Source organism: Larus michahellis, chromosome 9, assembly GCF_964199755.1.
Source record: "Larus michahellis chromosome 9, bLarMic1.1, whole genome shotgun sequence".
NCBI lineage: Eukaryota > Metazoa > Chordata > Aves > Charadriiformes > Laridae > Larus > Larus michahellis.
The window spans coordinates 21741619-21751582 of record NC_133904.1 but is presented as its reverse complement, the minus strand read 5'-3'; the positions used below and the strand labels follow the sequence as shown (position 1 = coordinate 21751582).

At 60.1% G+C, this 9964-nt stretch overlaps 5 non-coding genes across 5 annotated transcripts; all 5 read left to right on the top strand.

The window, feature by feature from the left end:
* Window positions 1–5409: 5409 nt before the first annotated feature.
* TRNAS-AGA (transfer RNA serine (anticodon AGA)) lies at window positions 5410–5491 on the top strand. Its single transcript has one exon. It is a non-coding gene; the product is annotated as a tRNA-Ser (tRNA).
* Window positions 5492–6188: 697 nt separating this feature from the next.
* TRNAM-CAU (transfer RNA methionine (anticodon CAU)) lies at window positions 6189–6260 on the top strand. Its single transcript has one exon. It is a non-coding gene; the product is annotated as a tRNA-Met (tRNA).
* Window positions 6261–7400: 1140 nt separating this feature from the next.
* TRNAG-UCC (transfer RNA glycine (anticodon UCC)) lies at window positions 7401–7472 on the top strand. The gene has a single exon. It is a non-coding gene; the product is annotated as a tRNA-Gly (tRNA).
* Window positions 7473–8158: 686 nt separating this feature from the next.
* On the top strand, window positions 8159–8241 carry TRNAL-CAG (transfer RNA leucine (anticodon CAG)). The gene has a single exon. It is a non-coding gene; the product is annotated as a tRNA-Leu (tRNA).
* A 997-nt stretch (window positions 8242–9238) lies between these two features.
* On the top strand, window positions 9239–9310 carry TRNAQ-CUG (transfer RNA glutamine (anticodon CUG)). Its single transcript has one exon. It is a non-coding gene; the product is annotated as a tRNA-Gln (tRNA).
* Window positions 9311–9964: the final 654 nt, after the last annotated feature.

Below are 9964 nucleotides of genomic sequence, written 5' to 3'. Positions count from 1 at the left end.
TGAGCAGAGCAGAAGAGAACGAGCCCTTTCTCAAGGAGCTCAGAGCAAAGCGGAGGCAGGGGAGGCACGGCGAGGCCTGCCGTGCAGCCAGGAGCAGCGGGCACAGGTCCCTCCTGCCTGGGGGGATGAGGACAGCCAGCCCATCTGCAAGCCGTGGCCACGCTCCTGCTGCAGAGTTCCCGTCGTCCTTCCCGCTCCGAGAGGGATGATGCGCCGGCTTCAGCAGTTGAGACTGCAGCGGGGAACGGGCAGACACAGCCCTGACCCCCCCAGACCAAGGGAGCCCCCAGAAGAGATGGGAACCCCACCGGCACTGAGGGAGCTCCCCACAGCAGCCGACAGAGAGGATCCCACAGCTGTGCTCTGGGGAAAGAGGTGAGGATGGGGCCCGGCAGGGTCACCACCACCGGCGAGGCCTCGATGGCCACCGTCGAGTCAGCGCAGCGGGCCACGCAGGGCTCACTGCAGCTGCTGGCGAGCGGGGTTGGGCCAGAGGCTCCGCAGGGGTGAGGGAGACAGGGTCTGAAGCAAGACATCTCTCGGTGAGGGAGGCACAGCTGAAACACAGAGCAGAGAGCCAACGCGGACCTCAGTATCAGTCTGTCTTTCTGCTCCTCAGCTCTCTCCATGGACACCCTTTCTTTTAAAAACACACGCTGTGCCTTCATCTCCCACTGCCCTCCTCGTGCCCTCCGAGCTGCAGGGCACAGGAAGGCTGACCCGGTTTTGGATAGGACCCAGCACGCTGGGTTTCAATCAATTGGGACGGACTGATCATAGCCCGTCGCCAGAGCAAACTTTGCTGCACTGAAGGCGGCACTGGACGCACGTGGCCATTTGGCTGGGGACCATCTGCTAAAGGTGCAAGTTCTGGTGGGCAGAGCTCCCTGCAGCTGAGCCCCATTGATGCCCTTCTGCTTGGAAGAACCCCCTCTTCCCTGCTCTCCCCAGACACCTCCCACAACAGGGAAAGAGCCCACAGCCCTCAAACAGTTCTGTTGCAGGGCCAGCCTTCGGCAGCCCAAGCATCAGCTCGAGTAGCCACCACGACAGCAGCTCAGCCCACAGGGAGAGATGGAGCAGGCTCAGGCTTACCTCGTTCCTGGAGGACAGGGAGGCAAGAGAGGAGCATGTGGAGCCAGAAGCAGCGCAGGCTTTTATGCTGTGTCCCAGAGCCCTGGCGGGGTCACAAACATTCCTGGCTCCTGAAGCATCGAAACACCCAGCAGCTACCGCTGGCTGAAGCCTCCCTGGTGATTAAGCCCTTGCCTCTTTCTCCTGAAATGTTTTGCTCCCACGTCATAGCACCTAGAATCAAAGAATGAATCATTGAATGGTTTTGGGTTGGAAGGGACCTTCATGATCATCTACTTCCTACCCCTTTGCCATGGGTAGGGATACCTTCCATGAGATCAGGTTTCTCAAAGTGCCATCCAACCTGTCCTTGAACACTTCCAGGTATGGGGCATCCACAAGGTCTCTGGACCACTTGTTCTGGTGTCTCACCACGCTCATAGGAAAGAATTTCTTCCCAGTATCTAATCTACATCTACCCTCTTTTGTTTTAAAAGCATTACCCCCTCATCCAATCCCTACACTCCCTGATAAATAGTCCGTGCCCATCTTTCTGGAAGGTCTCTCAGGACCTTCCTCTTCTCTAGGCTCAACAACCCCAACTCTCTAAGCCTGTCCTCCTAAGGGAGGGGCTCCTGCCTCCTCCTCATCTTTTTTTCTGCCCATGAGCCCAGGGAACAAGGGCAGGTTCGTAACGACGAAGAGCAGAGGCTCGGGTAGGTGTCTTTCAAGTGACTTCTCCATGGGACCTCCATTGCCCTGTCCCTTGACGACTTGACCAGGCCCTCAGGCTTCTTCCAAGCAGGGGGCTGGGCTCAGCTTGGGAAGTGGGGAATCTGTTGGAAAGAAGCACATGAATGCGTAGGAGGGTGATCAAAGAGATGCCCTCATCCTTCCCTGAAGTAGACCCACACCCAAATTGGCCAGTTTTGCTGAGCAAGTTCATCCCAGAGGCAAAAGCCCTGGGTGTCCTGCTTTTGAGGAGAGCCTCAGGGCAGGGAGCCAAAAGCTCACGGCTCTTTTTTCTGGGTCAGAGATCAGGTGGCCCGTTCCATGCATTTCAAATTTCCAAGGGACATGGCATCAGTCTCCCAGAGCGCCTGGGAGTCATCGTGATGTGGAAGAGTTGGGGAAAAACCCTGAGCTCCATGACAACTTGAGTCACCCTTCTGTCAACTTCACTGGACATGGTGGCCCGGCCTCAGACGTGCCAGGGATACCACACTTCAGAGCCTCTTTCCTCCCAAAGTGCTGCTTTCCTCAAACACTTTCTAGCACCATTCCTGAATCAGTTGGTGCTTCTATCCAATCCTGTGCTGCAGCTGTCCATACCACCCAACGGTGGCACCATGGGATGCATCCCTGTCCCAGCTTCATAAGGAAAACCAACTCGGAGGTCTCAGGCTAGTGTACTAGGAGGGTTTAAGTGGGCTTCCGTAATACACGTTGCTTTTGTCACTGCCCTCTTCGTGGTCAGCATGGCCACCAGTCACGGTCAAATTCAGCTATGAGGGACGCCTCAGGTCAGCTCTCAAGGGCTTTCAGTGCAGGCACTCGGGCTAATCCTGAGAGACGTTTCTCCCCGGGGGTCACCTTAGACGCACAGGAGACTCTGGGTAAAGTCAGGCAGAACATCAAGACTGCACAGTGCCATAAGGGAGAAGAGACTCATTAACCAGGGACGAGGCAAAGCTCAACGGCAAGAAAAGTCCATTGTGGGCTGGAAGGATGTCCTCGGTGGGCCAGAGTGATGGCCACGAGGACCTTGCTTATGCTCATCAGGCTCTGCCACGGCCTGCTTTTGTGGTCAAAGAGATGCCCGCGTCCTTCCCTGGAAGAGACCCACCCCCAAATTGACCTGTTTTGCTCAGCGAGTTCAGCCCAGAGGCCGAAGCCCGGGGTGGCCTGCTTTTGAGGTGAGGCCTGGGGGAGGCAGCCAAAAGCTCATGGCACTTTTACCTGGGTCAGGGATGGGGTGGCCCATTCCATGCATTTCAAGTTTCAAAGGGACATGGCATCAGTCTCCCAGAGCGCCTGGGAGTCATCGTGATGTGGAAGAGTTGGGAAAAACCCGGAGCTCCAGGCAGACGTGAGTCATCGTGCTGTGGACTTCAGTGGACACAGTGCCCTAGTCTCAGGCGTTCCAGGGATACCAGAGCTTACCGCTCTCTACAGCTACCTGAAAGGAGGTTGTAGAGAGCTGGGGTTGCTTTCTTCTCCCAAGTAACAGGCGACAGGACAAGAGGAAACCGCCTCAAGTTGCGCTAGGGGAGGTTTAGATGAGAGGTTAGAAAATTTTTACACTGAGAGGGTTATCAAGCATTGGATCAGGCTGCCCAGGGAAGTGGTGGAATCGTCATCCCTGGAGGTATTTAAAAGACGGGTAAACGTAGAGCTTCGCAATTGGGTTTAGTGATGGGTTTTGTCAGTGTTAGCTTGATGGTTGGACTCCCTGATCTGAAAGATCCCTTCCAACCTGGGCAATTCTAGGATTCTATGACGTTTGGTGCTATGACGTGGGAGCAAAACACTTCAGGAGAAAGAGGCAAGGGCTTAATCACCAGGGAGGCTTCAGCCAGCGGTAGCTGCTGGGTGTTTCGATGCTTCAGGAGCCAGGAATGTTTGTGACCCCGCCAGGGCTCTGGGACACAGCATAAAAGCCTGCGCTGCTTCTGGCTCCACATGCTCCTCTCTTGCCTCCCTGTCCTCCAGGAACGAGGTAAGCCTGAGCCTGCTCCATCTCTCCCTGTGGGCTGAGCTGCTGTCGTGGTGGCTACTCGAGCTGATGCTTGGGCTGCCGAAGGCTGGCCCTGCAACAGAACTGTTTGAGGGCTGTGGGCTCTTTCCCTGTTGTGGGAGGTGTCTGGGGAGAGCAGGGAAGAGGGGGTTCTTCCAAGCAGAAGGGCATCAATGGGGCTCAGCTGCAGGGAGCTCTGCCCACCAGAACTTGCACCTTTAGCAGATGGTCCCCAGCCAAATGGCCACGTGCGTCCAGTGCCGCCTTCAGTGCAGCAAAGTTTGCTCTGGCGACGGGCTATGATCAGTCCGTCCCGATTGATTGAAACCCAGCGTGCTGGGTCCTATCCAAAACCGGGTCAGCCTTCCTGTGCCCTGCAGCTCGGAGGGCACGAGGAGGGCAGTGGGAGATGAAGGCACAGCGTGTGTTTTTAAAAGAAAGGGTGTCCATGGAGAGAGCTGAGGAGCAGAAAGACAGACTGATACTGAGGTCCGCGTTGGCTCTCTGCTCTGTGTTTCAGCTGTGCCTCCCTCACCGAGAGATGTCTTGCTTCAGACCCTGTCTCCCTCACCCCTGCGGAGCCTCTGGCCCAACCCCGCTCGCCAGCAGCTGCAGTGAGCCCTGCGTGGCCCGCTGCGCTGACTCGACGGTGGCCATCGAGGCCTCGCCGGTGGTGGTGACCCTGCCGGGCCCCATCCTCACCTCTTTCCCCCAGAGCACAGCTGTGGGATCCTCTCTGTCGGCTGCTGTGGGGAGCTCCCTCAGTGCCGGTGGGGTTCCCATCTCTTCTGGGGGCTCCCTTGGTCTGGGGGGGTCAGGGCTGTGTCTGCCCGTTCCCCGCTGCAGTCTCAACTGCTGAAGCCGGCGCATCATCCCTCTCGGAGCGGGAAGGACGACGGGAACTCTGCAGCAGGAGCGTGGCCACGGCTTGCAGATGGGCTGGCTGTCCTCATCCCCCCAGGCAGGAGGGACCTGTGCCCGCTGCTCCTGGCTGCACGGCAGGCCTCGCCGTGCCTCCCCTGCCTCCGCTTTGCTCTGAGCTCCTTGAGAAAGGGCTCGTTCTCTTCTGCTCTGCTCAATCTGCTGCTGACGGGGAGAGGCTGCCGGAGTTGGCGACTGCTCTTGCTGGGCTGGGATTGCCAGCAGGCAGAGCAGAGTGGGCAAAGGCAAGCGCTGTGAGTGGAGCTTGTCCTTGGGAAGCGTGTCATCTTCTTTGCCCCGCCACGCCCCGCGGCTGTCTTTCTTGGTCTCTGTTCTGTGCCACTGCATTTGCTCCTTCTCATTAAAGACCTTGTGCAGCACAGCTGGAGACTGGTGATGCTTTGTTCTCCTGCCCCCTCATCTGGCCAAGAGCTCTGCAAGGCCGAGCAAGCGGCCTTGGTGCTGAGTTTCTCTCAGATGGGTGCCTGAGGAGGCGGGGTTGGGAGGTGGGGGCATAGGTGCTGGTGTTGCGTCCCTGAAGGCCTGTGGAAGGCTGTGGCCATGTGCCGTCCATGGTCAGTGCATGGCTTGGAGTGCAGGCTGTCGCTGAAAGTGTCAGGGAGGCGGGTGTCCTTGGAGAGGGCACGTGATGAGCAGGGCAGAGAGGGCTGGGGCAGGTAGTTGTGGCCGAGTGGTGAAGGCGATGGACTAGAAATCCATTGGGGTTTCCCCGCGCAGGTTCGAATCCTGCCAACTACGGGGCGCAGCTGCATTTTGGGCTGCTGGCAATTCACCCCGCTGCAGCCACGGCACTCAGCTCCTCTCCCCGGAGATCCTCAGTAGGAATGAAGAAGGGAAGGGGCAATGGAGAGGGCACCTGGAGCTGAGCCACGGACCTCTTGATCTGCAGGGGAATACTTTCCCCTGAGCAAGAGGGCCCTGCGGCAGAGCGGCTGGGGCCACGCTCCCATCGGCGCCCACATCCCAGCCCTCCCCGTCCTGCTGTTGCTTTTTGAGGATGGGACGGGGAAGCAGGAAACACAAGCCCCAGAAGGGAGGCTTCAGCACTGCCCCCTTGTCCCTCGTCCCTCGTCCCTCGCCCTCCCAAAGAGGGTCTCCCAGCTCAGGCTGCCCAGAGCCTTCTGGGGATGTCTTGGAGCATTGAAGAGTGTCCGTCATGCAGTCGCGGGGTTTGCTGTGTGTCCTGCAGAGGCCCAGAGTCGGGCGGTGAAAGAGCAAGTGCCCCTGCAGGGCGAGGGGCAGGAGGCGCGGGGAGAAGGGCAAAGCAAGGCCCTTGAGGTAGGCATGCCAGGCGCGAAAGAGGTGAACTTTGGAGGGAGAGAGTTTCCCGCGCGGGCGAGGGCAGGGCGAAGAGGCAGGGAAGGAGGCAGGAGCGCTGGTGCTGTCCGGGAGCATCCTCAGGGCTGTGGCAGGTGCCAAAGAAGGCCCCACGGGGAGCAGAGTGGCGCAGCGGAAGCGTGCTGGGCCCATAACCCAGAGGTCGATGGATCGAAACCATCCTCTGCTATGGCAATTTCCTTTTGCCCTGCTCCTCACGCTTGCTGCCTCTCCCACCAACTTTGAACCGCCACTGCTCTACCTCTCTGGGCACCCATGCCCAGAGCGGCTCTCCCGCTCCCTCACACCCCTCTCTCTGCCCTCACGCCGCCTTCCTCCTTTGTCTCCTCGGCAGCCAGCGCTCCCAAAGCCACCCTCAGCAGGGCAGACGCAGGCTGAGGAGCAGCGGGCACAGCACAGCACACACCTCCCCGACCAGGTGGTGCCTCTTCTGGGGACACAGCTCTTTCTCCTTCCCATCACGCAGCTCAAGAGCAACTTCTCAGCCGTGAGCGGGTCCCTCCGGGGCTCTGCAGGTGGGCAGGAGGACAAGGCTGGGGCTGGTCTGGCAAAGACCGGTGGGGTCACCTTGGCCACGCGGGCTTTTTCTCCACCCGTGTCTCTCTGCTGCCATGCCCACTGGCAGGTCCGGCCAGCAGCAGGGCCGCGCAGGGATTCCCAGCGGGCACCGGATTGGCTCTGTGTGGGCTGGCTGTTGGCAGTGGAGGGGAGCGGGGGTGCTGCAGGGTGGCCTCTGTGAGGAGAGGCAAGGGGCTGCCCCGTGCCGCACACAGACGGTTCCATCTGCCTCCACTGTTGGCAAATTATTCTTTCCCCCAGCGAAGCCCCATTTGCCCGCAACAGTCTTTGCTAAGGCAGGTGCTTCTGCTTGTCTTGAGCCATGAGGTTTGTCCTCCCGTTCTGCATGCTCTGCGTCGCCCTGAGGGTGGGGAAAGGAGTGCGCAGCCGGGTGGGAGCTTGTCTGCGCTTAAAGCACGGCAGGTGCGTACACAGCGCGCAGGTTGGCTTGCAGAGCCCAGGCACGGGTGGGAGGCGTCTGAGCGCAGGTGGGGAGCGTCATCACTGGCAGCACCTGGAGTTTGCCTGGCCAAGATGTGAGGCGGAGAGAAGCAGAGGAGCAGGCTGAGGTGGTGCCCGTGTGCGGGGGTGCGTAAGGAGGAGTGGGCGCAGGGTGAGGAGCGTAGGATGAGGAGGCAGGTGGTTGTGTGCTGTGTCGGAGGGGAAGGCAGGTGGGGTTGGTCAGTGGAGGAGCAGGAGGGAGCGGAGGCTGTGGGGCTCAGGAGCAGAGGCAGCAGTGGCACAGCCAGATGCGTTGGTGGTATAGTGGTGAGCATAGCTGCCTTCCAAGCAGTTGACCCGGGTTCGATTCCTGGCCAACGCAGAGCCCTTTTCTTCAGCCAGCGGGCTCCCCAGTGCCTTGCCTCTGCTGCTCCCCGACAGCCCAGCTTTGCCCGCGGTGCTCAAGCCGTTCGTTGCCCTTCACTCCCCTGCAGCCTGCGGGCACGGCCAGCCCTCTGAGCACCTCCTAGCCCAGCAGACGCACGCCTGGCCTTTAGCGAGGCCCACCTTGCCCACAGCAGCCTCGGGGGGCTGCTCTGCACCATTCAGAGCTCCTTGGGCAGCGGCGAAGCCCTGGAGCAGGTGCCCAGAGCGCTTTGGCACTCCCTACGCCTGGGTGTCACGCTCGGCTTCCAAAGGGGCTCAGGCACGCAGCCGCCTGCTCCAGCTTTGGGGCTGGCCCTGCTTTCAGCAGGCGTTTGGATCACTAGTGACCGCTGAGGTGCCTTGCAGCCTGGCTCCTTGCGTGCTAGATGGAGGATGCTGACGCAGCCGTGCTTTTTCAGCCCGGGGAATGTAAGGTGTGAGGGCACCAGGCTGCAGTTTGTACCCTGGTGTGGGTACGGCGTGCGTTGTGAGGTGTGTGGAGGAGCTGCGGTGTCCCGTCAGCAGCCCTTGTTGGGAGCTGGGGCAGGAGGCAGGTGTCCCCCCAGCGGGGGCAGGAGGGGGCTGGCTGAGCTGGGCCGGCTCTGGCCGCTGCAGGGCCGGCAGCGGCGGCAGCAGCAGAGGGTCAGGATGGCCGAGCGGTCGAAGGCGCTGCATTCAGGTTGCAGTCTCCCTGGGAGGCGTGGGTTCGAGTCCCACTCCTGACAGCCCCCTCGCCTTGGGTGGCCTCCTTTATGGCCTCTCTCTCTCTTGGCCGGCACCCCTCTCTTAAGCGGAGCCTCCTGGCTCTTCTGGGGGCTCTGCTCAGCCTGCTGCACGTCCCAGCTCCTGATGAAGGAAAAATGGGCACCAACTCCCTAGGCTTACAACACACGCATGACGGAGAGCCCCGGCCTCTTCCGTTTCCGACCACCACCTCTCCCCCTCCAGCCATCGAGTTGCCTCCTTGTAGGCCCCGGGAAGCTCCTCTTAGACCCCACAAAGCCTTTTCTTCTCTCAGCTAAGCAAGCCTTGCGCCCTCAGCCTCTCCTCACAAGGCCAGAGTCCCCCTCTGCTGAACTTGCTCCACTTCATCAAGGCCTTTCCTTGCTTCCCCACCTTTCCTTGCTTCTTCCGCTTTTTTGGAGACGAGGCAACTTTTCCCTCTCCTTAGTCATCGGGGAGCTCCTCTGCCCTCTGCTCCCGAAGCTGGAGAGCCCCTGAGGTGCCTCCTTGCCTCTGCGACGCCCAGTGGCACGTTCGATAGGTGCCAAGCCAGGATGTGGCCTTGCGCAGCAGGATTTCAACGGGGAAAGTTCCCCTGAAGTGTCAGTTCGTCACCAGCAAAGACGGGCAGCGTCAGGGGGAAGAGGGTGAGGCAGGAGTCAGGTCCCCCGTGTCAGAGGGCACCGGGGGCATTGGAGGCCGTGTGTCGTTTCTCTGCAGCCCTGTGAGAGGGCAGAGCCATCCTGAGGCAATGTCATCAGAGGGTGCGGGAGCAGGGTGTGCGATTTTCGAAGGAGGGGAGTGAGGAAGTCTGAGGCCCAGGAGAGGGGCGGTGTTGCGCCGCTGTGTGAAAAGGTGGCGTGGGTGTAGAGGTCTGCGTCGCCCTGTAGGAAGGCTGCAGCTGGGGATGGGCAGGGAGCTGGGGAGAGTGCCAGAGTGGTCCAGGAGGCATTGGGTGAGGCAGGGCAGGGAGAGGGGAAAGAAGAGAGGAGTCTGGGAGGTCCCATGGTATAATGGTGAGCACTCTGGACTCTGAATCCAGCGATCTGAGTTCAAATCTCAGTGGGACCTGAGCCCTTTTGCTGCCCTGCCGTGCTCACGCTTTCTTCCCTTGCCTCAACTCTTCAATGCACTCCCACCTTCCTTCCTTTCCTGGGCTCCCAGCCCTGGCACCCCCAGCAGAGACCCCTCTCCTGCCCTGCGCCCGCCACAGCTCTCCAGCTTTCCTGAGCACCTCGGCTGCACGGCACATTCATTCGATGGCTTTCTCTAGTTGCGTATTGGACGTCTCCAAAGGGGCACAATCTACAGCCTCCCCGGGCAACCGTTTCCCGTCTTTGACTGCCACGCTTTCTGCCATGACTTGCGTTTCCAGCTCTGCCCAGTGCTTCTGCCTCTCCCCGTCTCTCTGAGGCTTTGCTGTCTTTCTCGTGCCTACTCGCTTCTTTTTGGTGCTCTGCTTCCGGGAGCGCCCCCCACAACTGGCAGTGCCCCACGCATGGGCACAGTCTCACTCTCATGGGGAGAGCAGCTTCTCCCTCGGCCTTGCAGAGGTCTTGGCCAGATGAGGGGGCAGGAGAACAAAGCATCACCAGTCTCCAGCTGTGCTGCACAAGGTCTTTAATGAGAAGGAGCAAATGCAGTGGCACAGAACAGAGACCAAGAAAGACAGCCGCGGGGCACGGCGGGGCAAAGAGAATGACACGCTTCCCAAGGACAAGCTCC